The sequence below is a fragment of the Apodemus sylvaticus genome, chromosome 4, assembly GCF_947179515.1.
Source record: "Apodemus sylvaticus chromosome 4, mApoSyl1.1, whole genome shotgun sequence".
Taxonomy (NCBI): Eukaryota; Metazoa; Chordata; class Mammalia; order Rodentia; family Muridae; genus Apodemus; species Apodemus sylvaticus.
The window spans coordinates 92,958,214-92,973,679 of record NC_067475.1 but is presented as its reverse complement, the minus strand read 5'-3'; the positions used below and the strand labels follow the sequence as shown (position 1 = coordinate 92,973,679).

Below are 15,466 nucleotides of genomic sequence, written 5' to 3'. Positions count from 1 at the left end.
CAAGCATCTAGTCTCAGGAAAGAAAAACATGATTTGTGTCTAAATATTATACCTTTCATTTTTTATTGCATCAGAAATTTCTTCTTGAGCAATCTTTAAGGCAGGATAACCAAAGAAAGCAACACAGGGAATTCACACCTGCAATCTTGCTACCAATTTGCGGTTTCAATGCCATATAATTATGTACTATATTAATTATCTTAGCAAGTACTTGCTCTTGTTTTCAGCTAATATTACATGTATAATGAATGCATTCAGCTGAGTTAGCTGCTTTCAGTAATTACTCATATTTGAGCTACATGAAGAACAAATGATTTCATATTCAATTATTTGAATAGCAGAGCTTTAGACATAGCAGAATTAATTCACCAGCAAAGAGGGATCAAGAAATCTGTCATATTTGGGTGTTAAAGAAAGTATTCCTACTGCATCACCACTGAACAATTTTATTCTATAAAGAGTGATGAGCCTAAACTAATTTAACCAAAACCACTGTAAAGCTGTCAAACTTTGTGAAAAATCAGGAGACAATGCAGTCCTTATTTACACAGACTAAAGGCTCCCAAAATACCCAGCATTGCATTATCAAATAAAAGTTTAGATAGATGGTAAGACATAGAAGATTCCCCAAATAACATTTTATTATCCAAAAATTTGAATAAGGAGGAAATACAAATTGGTAAATATGTGAAAAATTAAAATCTGAAACTTTCATTTACTATTTTATAAAAATTTTGCAAAATGTCTTAATTTGCGCATGTGGAAACAGCCCTCAGTACAAGGCCTGCTGTCACTACAGACACTTCTGTGACTATCAAAACTATAGAATTGACTCATCTCTGAAAATATTTTTATTTATAATTTTCTGTTTGAAAATTTTATCTTCATACATATTTGCACAACTCATGTACCTGTTGACCTCAGAGGCTAGAAGAGGGTGTCATATTGCCTGAAATTGAAGTCATAGTCCATTATGAGCTGTCATGTGAGTACTGGACATCTGGCCTGGAACCTCTGGAAGAGCAGTCAAAACCAGTGGCTGAACTAATTTTCCAATTCCAAGACTTAACTCACCTCTGAACTTCATAGAATTTGATCTATGATTTCTGTCTCCTATCACACATTAGTATTCATTATTACATTTTGACTCTACATTTTACTGTTTTGGTTATCACATATTAATATACTTATGCAATGATTTGTCTTCTATGCATTTATTCAATACAACTTTTTCTCTAGCTCCCTGTTAAATGTCCTCTTCTCCAACACACACAGTTTAAGGGAATCAGGGTACTTTTACAATAATTAAGTTTATTGTTACAACTAAGGTTATGATAATGGACCCATGAATATGTCAATATCTATCAAACTTTATACATTATGTGATGATTTTGTATTATGATTTTCCCTCAAGAAAATTATAAAAAAATATTACTACTTATAAAGGTTATTTTAAATTCTTTGAATTTATAATTAATGTTACTTAGTGTCATAACCATTAAATGTAAATGGCATAAGGATAAGGTTAAAATTCTAGGAATACTTTATATGCATTAATAAAACTTACACATAGCACATGCTATAAGCAGAAAAAATTTTATACTCTCATTGAGTGAGCTTTTATACATAGTACTACGAATTTCTGAATTGGCATATATGACTTTATCTTAAGACCCTCTTAGCACAAACATGAAAGAACATGTTCTTCTCCCTTTGAGATTAACTTTCAACTTCTCTACATAAATCCATTCACTGCAGGGACCCTCTCTACTGTATTGGCTGTTCTACCTGTTACTCTTTTTATAATATATTCCCTAAGCCATCCAGGGTCTTGCTCTTCGATGATAATAGAAGCCCTGCTTTCTCTTCTGCCTACATTTCTAATTCCCTTCATTTCTCTTTCCCAAGTTTTCTTGTCTAAGTAAATGATTCACTTGACAAAGTCACTCTTTTGAAAATCTGAGGGTCTAACTTAGGATTCCTAGAACCCATGTGAAGAGCTAGGTACCATGATGTGTAACTGTAACTCCAACTCTCAGAAAATAAGAAGATTCCTAAGAGCTCATGAGCTATGTAGTGTGGCCTATCTGGTGAACTTATAGTCCTATGGGAGACTCTGTCTTAAAACAAGTTAGTCAATAACAAGTATATATGTGATTCTGGTTTCAGGCGACTAAAGAATATTACATGTTCAGGGCCAGCCTTAGCAATATAGAGAGACCATGTCATTCCCCTGCAACATATAAACACACAAGTAAAGCAAAAGAAACAAAACAAATAAAAACTCAAATTGAAAATTTTAAGCATTATTCACCATAGCCTCAAATATGAAGGCAACACAGATACCCATCAAACAATGAATACATGAAGAAACTCTGGGACAGGCATGTAACAGTGTTGCTACTTGTCCATAAAAGCAAGCAAAATACTGAAGCACAGTGACAACAAATGCTGAGAACATGACAGTAAGGTAAACTGATCACAAGTCACATATTACTGGAAATCAGGTTAATCTATAAGAGAAAAAATAGAGGAATCGGGAATGAATAGGGATGCCCAGAGTATTACTGTAGCAAGGAAGTATCATTTGACTTGATACACATGTTCAAAATTAATTCGACCAGTAATTTTCACACATAACAGCAAGAACACTAACATCCACTGAACTGTACTTCTTACGTGATTATATCTATAGTATCTTCTCTGTGAAATTATATCTTTTCTATGAAAAATAATCCTATCAATAATTCCCAGAGAAGTATTTTGATTGGTCTTCATATCAGTCGAATTTTGAAATTCTGAGGGTGTGTGATCAGACACTTAAATGAAACGCTGACCAGGCATTCTGCCTGAGTTAAACTGTCAGACTCCCACCGCTCACACCAAACTGGGCCGCAGTTAACTCAGAAACAGGCATATTGGCTTGCCAGCAGGACAGTTTCGGTGTTTGTTCTGGGAGGGGCCCTGTGTGGGGGTCTAGGCAGAAGCCGAGCTCTGGTATGTATAAGATGCCTGACTTTCACTTCTTATTTTCCAAGGAGCCAATATGCCCTCCAAGGCTTCTCAAACCCCACAGGAGCTGCAGTAGTTACAAAGCTCTCTGAAGGCAGGGAGCTCTATTTGCCCTCTGCCTGCAGTTTTTCCCTGCTAAAATAAAACTTGGCTTATACAAGTCATATTTGCTATAAATATGTTTCACAGGCACCTTTTCCTACTTCTCCAAGAACTACAAAGTGAACTAAAGGCTAAATTAACATACATGAGGGAAAATTTTTTTAATTTTTTGACTGTATAGCATGTTAACATTTATATTCTTTATTAAATTTTGATTAATAAATTCTTTAGAATTCAAAATATAGAGAGAAATAAACTTTTCCTATCGAAAATCCTAGTTTATGCTATTTCCAGGGATGTGATCATATCATTAGGAATCCATTCACATTTTTATTCTCTCAAAAATTGATTTCTAAGGGCCAGGTAGAGGAACTGAGAATTCAGTCACGAACAAATGTGATACATTTCTTATAGGAGTGGGAACTTTATCAGAAGACATGGAAGAGTGAGCAGCAAATAGTAATATAATTTTTAAGAATCCCTTAATTGAGTTTGCACAAAGTGATAACTGGATTAAAATGGAATGAACTTAGTTAGCTCTGTGGTGTTGGAATGAGTACCATTTGTACCCAAGCAATAGTAAAGAAATGACAGTACCCAGCTGTCAAATATATTTTTAAAAATTTACTTTTCCGCATAGTACAGCATTTATATTTATCAGTATTTCCAGAATCGTTTTGTGATTTGACTGTAAAATCAAGTGAGCATGTGGTAATTCCCTTTGAAGACTAACTTTTGGGTATCTGCCTCGGTCTACCTTATAGATAACTTTAGAAGAACACACTAAGTGAGTTTTACTCTGATCATTCATGGGTCCAGAGTGGAATTTGTTGCAATTTAGACTTCAGTCAACCATCTGGGTAACTCTACCCTCCAAAGGATATTAGGCAATTCTAGGAAACAACACTCAGTTCATTGTCTCAATAACCATGGCAGGACTGGTGGTTTATACTGTGTGTGTAATATAGCTTCTGCTCCTGTTTATGCCTTCACAATTGAATACGAACTTAACAGTTTAGGTGCACTCACCTTTATAAAATTCTATCATTGTCAGTTGAGCAGTGGAAGAGGCGGCAGCAGTAGCAGCAGTGGCTGGTCCAGTTGAAGGGCCAGCAGCAGTGGAACCAAGGTGACAGGGTCCAGGCAGGCCCTGCGCCCACGACCACTGGCCATCGCTTACCAGCCGGGCTGCAAGCAGCGGCAGATTTACGGTGCCTTTCACGGCACAGAAGCCACTTCAGAACTCTGCCTCCTGCCAGTCACAAGAGACTCGCCACCATCTTGGTTCTCAGACTCCAGAGAGATCAGACAGACTGAGGTATGCAAATATAACCCAAGGCCAACATCACGGGGGTATAAGTCCAACGGGCATTAGCCTGCACCCAGGCCCTGGGCTGTTCGGGGGGCCATCAGGGTGCCAACCCAGCCAGGAGGTTTTTTGCCCAGGCCCGGCACGAGCACTGCCATTTTGCCTACAGGACATCAGAGAGTTCTAGCAGGCAAAGCTGGCTAACAGGAATAGCCCGAGGCTAACGTAGCGGGGGTCTAGGCCCCAACAGGCCCTGGACTGACCCCAAGAACTGGGCTGCTCAGTGGTGATCTGTGTGTCAACCCGGCCAGGAGGTTGTTAGCCCAGCAGACTCTCCCAGCACTTTCAGGGAGCACGCGAGAAACTTTGCTCCGACCTTGGAATCCCAGGATTTTGCCTAGACTCAGGGCCTGAGCAGCTAGGCTAGCCTTGTGTGCACCAACCCGTTTGGGAGATCTGCTGCCCAGCAGAGTTATCAGCACTCAGAAAAGGTCGCCTTCAGCACTCTCTGAAGGAGCAAACAGGCACCATCTGGTTCACAGACACAATCTGGGGCAAAGCACACTAGGGCTGCAGGGGAACCAAGAGGAGGACAGCACATCAGCAATCTGCTACAGGGGAAAGCCAGCCATCCAGTGTTGCAGAAAGAGCCCCAGAGACCCTCAGGAGGCTCAAACACCAGCCAGAGACAAGACCAAATAACTCCAGAGAACAAGAAGGCAAAGGGCAAATGCAGGAAAACTACTAACAGAAATCTAGGCAATATGGCAGCATCTGAACCAAACTCTCCAACATCAGCAAGTCCTGGTTATGCCAACACACCAGAGAAACAAGTTTTGGACTTAAAATCACTGGTCATGATGCTGCTAGAAGAACACAAAAAGGACATAAATGAATCTCTTAAAGAAATACAGGGGAACATGAATAAGCTATAAACCAGTATAATGGAAAAACAAAAATCACTTAAAGAAATGCAGGAGAATAAGGATCAAGAGAAAGAAACCAAAAAAGAAGAAACGCAAAAAAAAAAAAAAAAAAAAAAAAAAAAAAAAAACCTTAAAGAAATGCAGGAGAACTTGAGTCAAGGGGCAGAAGTCATGAAAGAGGAAACACAAAAAATCTCTTTAAAAAATTACAGGAAAACACAAACAAACAAATGATGGAACTGAGCAAAACCATCCTGGATCTAAAAATAGAAGTAGAAACAACTAAGAAATCACAAAGGGAGACAACTTTGGAGATAGAAAACCTTGAGAAGAAATCAGGGGCCATAGATGCAAATATAAACAACAGAATACAAGAGATGGAAGAAAGAATCTCAGATGCGGAACATACCATAGAAACCATTGACTCAACAGTCAAAAAAAATACAAATTGCAAAAAGCTTGTATCCCAGAACATCCAGGAAATCCAGGATACAATGAGAAGACCAAACCTAAGGATTATAGGTATAGATGAGAGTGAAGATTTACAACTGAAAGGGCCAGCAAATATCTTCAACAAAATTATGGAAGAAAACTTTCCAAACGTAAAGAGAGAAATGCCTATGAATATACAAGAAGCCTACAGAACTCCAAACAGACTGGACCTGAACAGAAATACCTCTCGCCACATAATAATGAAACCCCAAATGCACTAAACAAAGAAAGAATATCAAAGGAAGTAAGAGAAAAAGGCCAAGTAACATATAAAGGAAGACCTATCAGAATCACACCAGAATTCAAACCAGAGACCATGAAAGCTAAAAGATCCTGGACAGATCTCATGCAGACTCTAAAAGAACACAAATGTCAGCCAAGACTACTATACCCAGCAAAACTCTCAATCACAATAGATGAAGAAACCAAGACATTCCATGAACCAAATTTAGACAATATCTTTCCACGAACCCAGCTCTGCAAAGAATGATAGGAGGAAATCTCCAATACAAGGAGGGAAACTACACCCTGGAAAAGCAAGATAGTAAGTAACCTTCCTTCATCAAACCCAAAAGAAGATAACCACTCAAATATAAAAGTAACATAAAAAATGACAGGAAGTAATAATCACTATTCCTTAATATCTCTTAACCTCAATGGCCTCAATTCCCCAATAAAAAGACATAGACTAACAGACTGGATAAGGAAACAGGACCCTACATTTTGCTGCATACAGGAAACACACCTAAATGTCAAAGACAAAAACTGCCTGAGAGTAAAAGGCTAGAAGACAATTTTACAAGCCAATGGTCTCAGGAAATGAGCTGGAGTAGCCATTCTCATATCAGATAAAATTGATGTTCAACCTAAAGTCATCAGAAGAGACACAGAAGGACACTTCTTGCTGGTCAAAGGAAAAATCCACCAAGAAGAACTTTGAATTCTGAACATCTATGTGCCAAATGCAAGGGCACCCTCATTTGTAAAAGAAACTTTACTAAAGCTCAAAGCACACATTGCACCTAACACAGTAATTGTGGGTTACCTCAACACTCCACTCTCCTCAATGGACTGATCAGGAAAACAGAAACTAAACAGGGACACAGTAAAACTAATTGAAGCTTTGGACCAATTGGATTTTACTGATATTTATAGAACATTTCACTCTATAGCAAAAGAATATACCTTTTTCTCAGCACCTCATGGTACCTTCTCCAAAATAGCCCATATAATTGGTCACAAGACAGACCTCGACAAATACAAGAAGATCGAAATAATCCCATGCCTCCTATCAGATCACTATGGTGTAAGAGTGGTTTTCAATAGCAACAAAAACAACAGAAAGCCCACATACACATGGAGGCTGAACAATACTCTACTCAATGACACCTTGGCCAAGGAAGAAATAAAGAAAGAAATCAGAGACTTTTTAGAATTTAATGAAAATGAAGGTACAACATACCAGAATGTTTGGGACACAATGAAAGCAGTGCTAAGAGGAAAACTCATAGCCCTGAGTGCCTCCAAAAAGACAATGGAGAGAGTATACACTAGAAGCTTAACTACAAACCTGAAAGCCCTGGAACAAAAAGAAGCCAATTCCTCCAGGAGGAGTAGAAGACAGGAAATCATCAAACTCAGGGCTGAAATCAATCAAGTGGAAACAAAGAGAACCATACAAAGAATCAACAAAACCAGGAGCTGGTTTTTTGAGAAAATCAACAAGATAGATAAACCCTTAGCCAGACTGACCAAAGGGCACAGAGAAAGTATCCAAATTAACAAAATTAGAAATGAAAAGAGGGATATAACAACAGAAACTGAAGAAATCCAAAAAATCATCAGATCCTACTACAAAAGCCTATACTCAACAAAACTAGAGAATCTGGAGGAAATGGAAACTTTCCTAGAAAGATACCAAATACCAAAATTAATCAGGACCAAATTGATCATCTAAAAAGTCCCACAACCCCTAAAGAAATAGAAGGGGTCATAGAAAGTCTTCCAACCAAAAAAAGCACAGGACCAAATGGTTTCAGTGCAGAATTCTATCAGACCTTCAAAGAAGACCTAACACCAATACTCTTCAAACTATTCCACAAAATAGAAACAGAAGGAACACTACCCAACTCCTTCTATGAAGCCACAATTCCGCTGATACCAAAACCACACAAAGATCCAACAAAGAGAGAGAACTTCAGATCAATTTCCCTTATGAACATCGATGCAAAAATACTCAATAAAATTCTTGCCAACCGAATCCAAGAACATATCAAAATGATCATCCACCATGATCAAGCAGGCTTTATCCCAGTGATGTAGGGTTGGTTCAATATACGGAAATCCATCAATGCAATCCACTACATAAACTCAAAGAAAAAAAAAACACATGGTCATTTCATTGGATGCTGAAAAAGCATTTGACAAAATTCACCATCCATTCATGCTTAAGTCTGGGAATGAACAGGAATTCAAGGCCCATACCTAAACATAATAAAAGCAATATAAAGCAGACCTGTAGCCAGCATCAAACTAAATGGAGAGAAACTTGAAGCAATCCCACTGAAATCAGGGACTAGAGAGTGCTGCCCCCTTTCTCCTTATCTTTTCAATATTGTACTTGAGGTACTAGCTCGAGCAATTAGACAACATAAGGAGGTAAAAGGGATACAAATTGGAAAGGAAGAAGTCAAACTATCATTATTTGCAGATGACATGATAGTCTACCTAAGTGACCAAAAAAACTCCACTAGAGAACTCCTACAGCTGATAAACAACTTCAGCAAAGTGGCAGGTTATAAAATCAACTCAAGCAAATCAGTAGCCTTCCTATACTCAAAGGATAAGCAGGCTGAGAAAGAAATTAGGGAAATGACACCCTTCACAATAGCCACAAACAGAATAAAGTACCTTGGGGTGACTCTTACCAAACAGGTGAAAGATCTGTATGACAAGAACTTCAAGACTCTGAAGAAGGAAATGGAAGAAGACCTCAAAAAATGGAAAAACCTCCCATGCTCATGGATCGGCAGGATTAGTATAGTTAAAATGGCCATTTTGCCAAAAGCAATATACAGATTCAATGCAATACCCATCAAAATCCCAACTCAATTCTTCTCAGTTAGAAAGAGCAATCCTCAAATTCATCTGGAATAACAAAAAACCCAGGATAGCTAAAACCATTCTCAACAATAAAAGAAATTCTGGGGGTATCAGTATCCTTGACCTCAAGCAATACTACAGAGCAATAGTGTTAAAAAAAAAACTGCATGGTATTGGTACAGTGACAGGCAGGCAGATCAATGGAACAGGATGGAAGATCCAGAAATGAATCCACACACCTATGGCCACTTGATCCTCGACAAAGGGGCTGAAAACACCCAATGGATAAAAGATAACCTTTTCAACAAATGGTGCTGGTTCAACTGGAGGTCAGCATTCAGAAGAATGGGAATTGATCCATCCTTGTCTCCTTGTACTAAGCTCAACTCCAAATGGATCAAGGGTCTCCACATAAAGCCAGACACTCTGAAGCTAATAGAAAAGAAACTGGGGAAGACCCTTGAGGACATCGGTAGAGGGGGAAAGTTCCTGAACAGAACACCAATAGCTTATGCTCTAAGATCAAGAATTGACAAATGGGACCTCATAAAATTACAAAGTTTCTGTAAGGCAAAGGACACCATCAAAAGGGCAAATAGGCAACCAACAAATTGGGAAAAGATCTTCACCAACCCTACATCAGATAGAGGGCTAATATCCAATATATATAAAGAACTCAAGAAGTTAGACTCCAGAAAACCAAATAACCCTATTAAAAATGGAGTACAGAGTTAAGCAAAGAATTTTCATCTGAAATTCTTCAGGAGCATCTTAAAAAATGCTCAACTTCATTAGTCATTAGGGAAATGCAAATCAAAACAACCCTGAAATTTCACCTTTTACCAGTCAGAATGGCTAAGATTAAAAATTCAGGAGACAGCATATGTTGGTGAGGATGTGGAGAAAGAGGAACACTCCTCCACTGCTGGTGGGGTTGCAAATTGGTACAACCACTCTGGAAATCAGTCTGGCGGTTCCTCCAAAAACTGGGCACCTCACTTCCAGAAGATCCTGCTATACCACTTCTGGGCATATACCCAGAAGATTCCCCAGCATGTAATAAGGATACATGTTCCACTATGTTCATAGCAGCCCTTTTTATAATTGCCAGAAGCTGGAAGAACCCAGGTATCCCTCAACAGAAGTGTGGATGCAAAAAATGTGGTATATATATACAATAGAGTACTATTCAGCCATTAGAAACAATGAATTCATGAAATTCTTAGGCAAATGGATGGAGCTGGAGAACACCATACTGAGGTAACCCAGACTCAAAAGGTGAATCATGGTATGCACTCACTAATAAGTGGATATTAACCTAGAAAACTGGAATACCCAAAACATAATCCACACATCAAATGAGGTACAAGAAGAAAGGAGGAGTGGCCCCTTTTTCTGGAAAGACTCAGTGAAGCAGCATAGGGCAAAACCAGAACAGGGAAGTGGGAAAGGTTGGGTGGGAAAACAGGGGGAGGGAAGGGGACTGATGGGACTTTCGGGGAGTGGGGGTCTAGAAAAGGGGAAATCATTAGAAATGTAAATAAAAATATATCGAATAAAAAAAAGTAAAAAAAAAAATTCTATCATTCCCTTATCCAAAGCCAATAACAAGCTATAAGTTTATAGCGCATTCTATATCTGCATCTCAAGTTCTCCTCAAAAATAATTATAGAATTTGTTTTCTGGAGTTTTACAAAAGAACATTGAGGAAACACCAACTTAGGGCAAGATAGGAATGACAAGCATGGCAAGAAAAAAATGCTGATCTTAGAGCAGGAATTGTAATGGTCACAAGAATTGGTCAAAGAAATTGAAACAAAAAAGGCTGTTTGAAATATTTCGGGGGGGGGATAGGTTAGGATTATACTATGGTCTGTAGGTCTCCCTCCAGAATCCATTCAGATGTGAACCCCACTTGTGATGTGCTGAGATGTGGTACCAAGTGAGATCATGACATTATGATTAAGACCAATCAAATCATTTTATCAATAATTTCTCTTGGAATTTTGTCTCCGTCTCTGTAGCCATGTGATGCTCTGTACAACCTCAAGTCTCTGTACTATCTTGCCTGCCACATGTCCTCTTTTCCAGATTCAGTCCCTCAAGTGTATCCCTTGTAACCTCAAAAAGTGTGATCTGAGTATAGTGTTTATTGCCTATAAGTTATACAGTTTCTGAGGAATATTGTAATATTAGAAGAATACAAACAAACAAACCAGGCCACCCCTTAAAAGTAGTGCTAGAATTGCTAGATACTAAAAGAAAGGAAAATTATTGGACAGAGTCTCAGTACTGGCTCGTCTGCATCAGTTCCTATATTCTAACCTGCTTGCGTTCCAGTGCTAAACTTCTTAAGTGATAAATAGCAATTTGGAAGTATAAGCTGAATAAACCCTTTCCTCCCCAACTTGCTTCTTGGTCATGATGTTTGTGCAGGAATAGAAACCCTGACTATGACAATAATTAATCACTGTACCAAAATATATCATTTTAAGCCTTATGGGACAGTGGTAATGGGAGCCTAAATTTGGGAAATGGACAATGTCAACTTAAAAATGTAACTTAAAATGTAATGAAGTTAATAAGCATAAATTGTATTCTGGTACCAGGATTCATTTACTCCGCAATTATTTCCATGTATAATAATATATACAAACATATGTTCCCAGTTCCACTCCTGCGCATATAAACACACCTTCCCTGGAAGATAAGAGGCCTTATACCAGACAATATGAATTTCTACCTTGCATAGTCTCTGCTTTTTTTTAACCACCCCTATTCTGAGGTTTCAACTTTGCATTTAAGAGAATCTCCATTCTAATTAAGAAAAGCTACTTACTATAATCTATCTATTAATGATTTACTTAATCCAACCTCCCCTGTGAGTGTTTTACTTCACAGTAGAATGCCTCTTCTGTTTTCGGTAGCCTTCTATTTCTCTGGTTAGTGTTTTCCTGTTTCTGAGCATTTATGTTAAAAGGAACTATGAATGCTTGATATATTAAGACCTTATTTTTCTTTTTTTTCATTTTTATTGGTTATTTTATTTATTTACATTTCAAATGTTATCCCTCTTCCCTGCTTCCCCTCCACAAGCCCCTTACCCCTTCCTTTTCCCCTTGCCTCTATGAAGGTGATTCCTAACTCACCCACCCACTCCTACCTCAGTGCCCTAGAAATCCCCTACCCTGGGTCATCAAACCTCAACAGGACCAAAGAGCTCCCCTCCCATTGTTACCAGATAGGCAATCCTCTGCTACCTATGTAGCTGGAGCCATGGGTCCCCTACCATGTACTCTTCAGGAGGACCCATGGCTACAGTCTGAGGAAAAATATTTTCATGTTTCAGTATTCACAATTTTTCTAACTAAAGAAATACAACTCTTGTATTGTAGTTTGCAACTGCTCCCATACCTTTATACTTTATTCTGCACATAATTAACTATTTAATAGGGCTTGAAAGAGGCATGGAAACTTGACATGTTTCAATCATAAATAAATCATAAATTAAATGGAATATCTCTTAACATTAGTGTTAGTCAGCATGGGAACAGTTTAAACATCTTGCTCTTAGTATTGTAGGAACTTTCATTTTTTTAAAGTAATACTACATAGTATTTACAAACACATGTAATGACTGGATCACAAGATAGATTGATCCATAGACCAATGATTTATATAGTTTAAAAGTACCAAATTTGCTCATGTATTATAAAACCACAATGATTGCCATAGATGAAAGAATATAAAATATATTAAATAACCATTATCCATGAATACTTACATACAAATGTTATTTCAATAGTAATACTTAAATTTTCATGTCATTTATCTGCCCCAATTCTCAGATTAGGTATAAATTCAGTGGTCAATGAAATCTCTTGACTGTAATCACTACCAAAATAATAGATACAAAAAACAAAATTTTTTTCCTGAATGAGATCTACAAAGTAAAGATATCAAAATTACTGACTAATTGGTAGACAAGGACAAGAACCAGGGGGGAAACATGAATGCACAAGAAATAACTAGGGAAGCGAGAGGGAAGGAGACAGAGACAGAGAGACAAAGAGAGACAAAAACAGAGAGATAGAGAAGATAGAGGGAGGAAGGAAAGAGAGAAAAAGAGAGAGGAAGGAAGGGAGGTAGGAAAAAGAAAGAAAGAAAGAAAGAAAGAAAGAAAGAAAGAAAGAAAGAAAGAAAGAAAGAAAGAAAGAAAGAAAGAAAGAAAGAAAGGAAGGAAGAAAGAAAGAAAGAAAGAAAGAAAGAAAGAAAGAAAGAAAGAAAGAAAGAAAGAAAGAAAGAAAGAAAGAAAGAAAGAAAGAAAGAAAGAAAGAAAACAGGCAAGCGGACAGAAGGCAGGCCAGCATGCAGGCTTCCCAAGATTTGCCCCATGACAGCACCATTATCCACACACTTGCAGGCAATGGGCATTATAAAACATAAAGGCAAAAGAGGCAGTGTTCTCAGTATTATACGGCATTTGTAATGCTTCAAAACCTTCGAAGGAGTCGGGGTGGTTTCTCAGACTCTTCAGTTCATATACAGATTAAATTCATCCATGCTACCTTTGCGAAACAAATGTGTTTTCTCAATTTTAAATTCCTAAGGAGCTTAAATATCAATTTTCTATTTGTGACTTAACAACATTTCCTCATCTGTAGTCAAAACTAGAAAGTGCTATGGCAGCAGTATTTCATGTGTGTTCACACACACACACACACACACAGAGAGAGAGAGAGAGAGAGAGAGAGAGAGAGAGAGAGAGAGAGAGAGGGAGGGAGAGAGAGAGAGAGAGAGAGAGAGAGGGAGGGAGGGAGGGAGGGAGGGAGAGAGAGAGAGAGAGAGAGAGAGAGAGAGAGAGAGAGAGAGAGAGAGAAGTCAAAGAAATAACACGGTGGAAAAAGCCAGTGGTGTGTCCATTGGCTTAGACTGGGTAATATATCTCAAGGCAGGGGTTACATGGAACCACAAAATGAGCTTGCATATGTGCAACTGATGTCTATAAATGATATATTAATAAATGTCTATAAACGATATATTAATAAAAATTCAAAAAAAGCCCAGAGATCACTGGAAGGGCTCTCTGCAAAAGCACAATGGAGCCCACAGGAAATTTACATTTCAAAATAAGTATATTCTAGTTTTAAAAATGTATAATAGTTAATATGTACATAATAAATGCCTTCTCACTTTCTTGATTCTACTTTTAGAAGTTCACAGGATTTGAATCTAAAAAGATCAGATTAATCTAAATCAAGTTATAGAATACACTTCAATGATTCTGATAGGGAAATATGGACCAAAAATAAAGCTCAGTGTTGAGAAGCTACTCTCTAATTTCGGTTGTTTTGATGAGCATGATTTGACTCATACTATATCCACATATCTACAGAAGTCATATCAAAGTCCTGTGAAGGGTGTGTGGGGATCAGACAGACAGAGGGGAAACAGGAAGAGAAGACAAAGGAAAGGAGAAGTCAATTTGGGCACATCATGGAAAAATTAAAGAAGATTTAAAAATAAAATTAAAAAAAAGAATCTCAAGCACTAAGATTAAAGGAAGAAGCTGTGGTTCGATTTCCTCTTTACCAGCATTTCAAAGCTTCCTAATATTTCAATTCACTGAGTGAATTATGTTGACTGAAGAAACCATCCAGGGGAAACTTTCTATTAGCAACTTACAGTGAGGTCATTGGATGTTTATATTCATCATGAGGAATTCTATAATAGTTACATTTTAACAGTTAGACTCCCTTTCATAGATTAATTCTGATTTCTAGAGGTATTTAGTTAATTTACCCCAAGGTAACGGATGTTTTGTTTTCCATGTTATTCTGTCCTTTTGGATTGCAAGCTCCAAATACTGCATGATAATTCAAAAGTAATGTACAGGGAATGAGAAAGTAGTGCCTTAAGTAGTATGCTTACCTATGAAGCCAAAGACCCAGAACTCATATAAAGCCAGCATGGTGGAATACATTTGTAAATTGGGTGCTGTGGTAGTGGTGGATAGAAAAAGAACCCCGTGACTCCTGAGTCAGGCAGCCTAGCCTAAGCAGCAAGCTTAAATTCTTTAGGCACAAAACACTGTTGAAGCTTCATCAAGAATGGTGGCTTCAGCTAGCCTACACACACACACACACACACACACACACACACACACATATACACACACATACACACACAAACACACACATACACACACACACACATACAGAGAGAGAGTGAGAGAGAGAGAAAGAGAGAGAGAGAGATGAGAGGACATATGGATTTGAAGTAGATTGGAATCTCACAAATACATTTCTAAACACAAATCTGGTCATTTCCCTTTTTATTCTCTATGGGTTAATAGTAACTTTACCTATTACATCATATGTTTGATTCTCATTTTCACTAAAGATTCTTTCGATCAGGATGCTAGAAATATCAACGTCACTATCTAGCATAGACCCAGCTTCCTAGACAGCACTCCCTCCAACAAGTAAAGAATTAATTTATGACAAATGATTACAACATTAAT

At 37.8% G+C, this 15,466-nt stretch overlaps 1 protein-coding gene across 1 annotated transcript in view; it reads right to left on the bottom strand.

The window, feature by feature from the left end:
- Zbbx (zinc finger B-box domain containing) overlaps positions 1-15,466 on the bottom strand; it is a 111,251-nt gene that overhangs the window by 76,627 nt on the left and 19,158 nt on the right. The gene's annotated exons all lie outside the window — the stretch shown is intronic.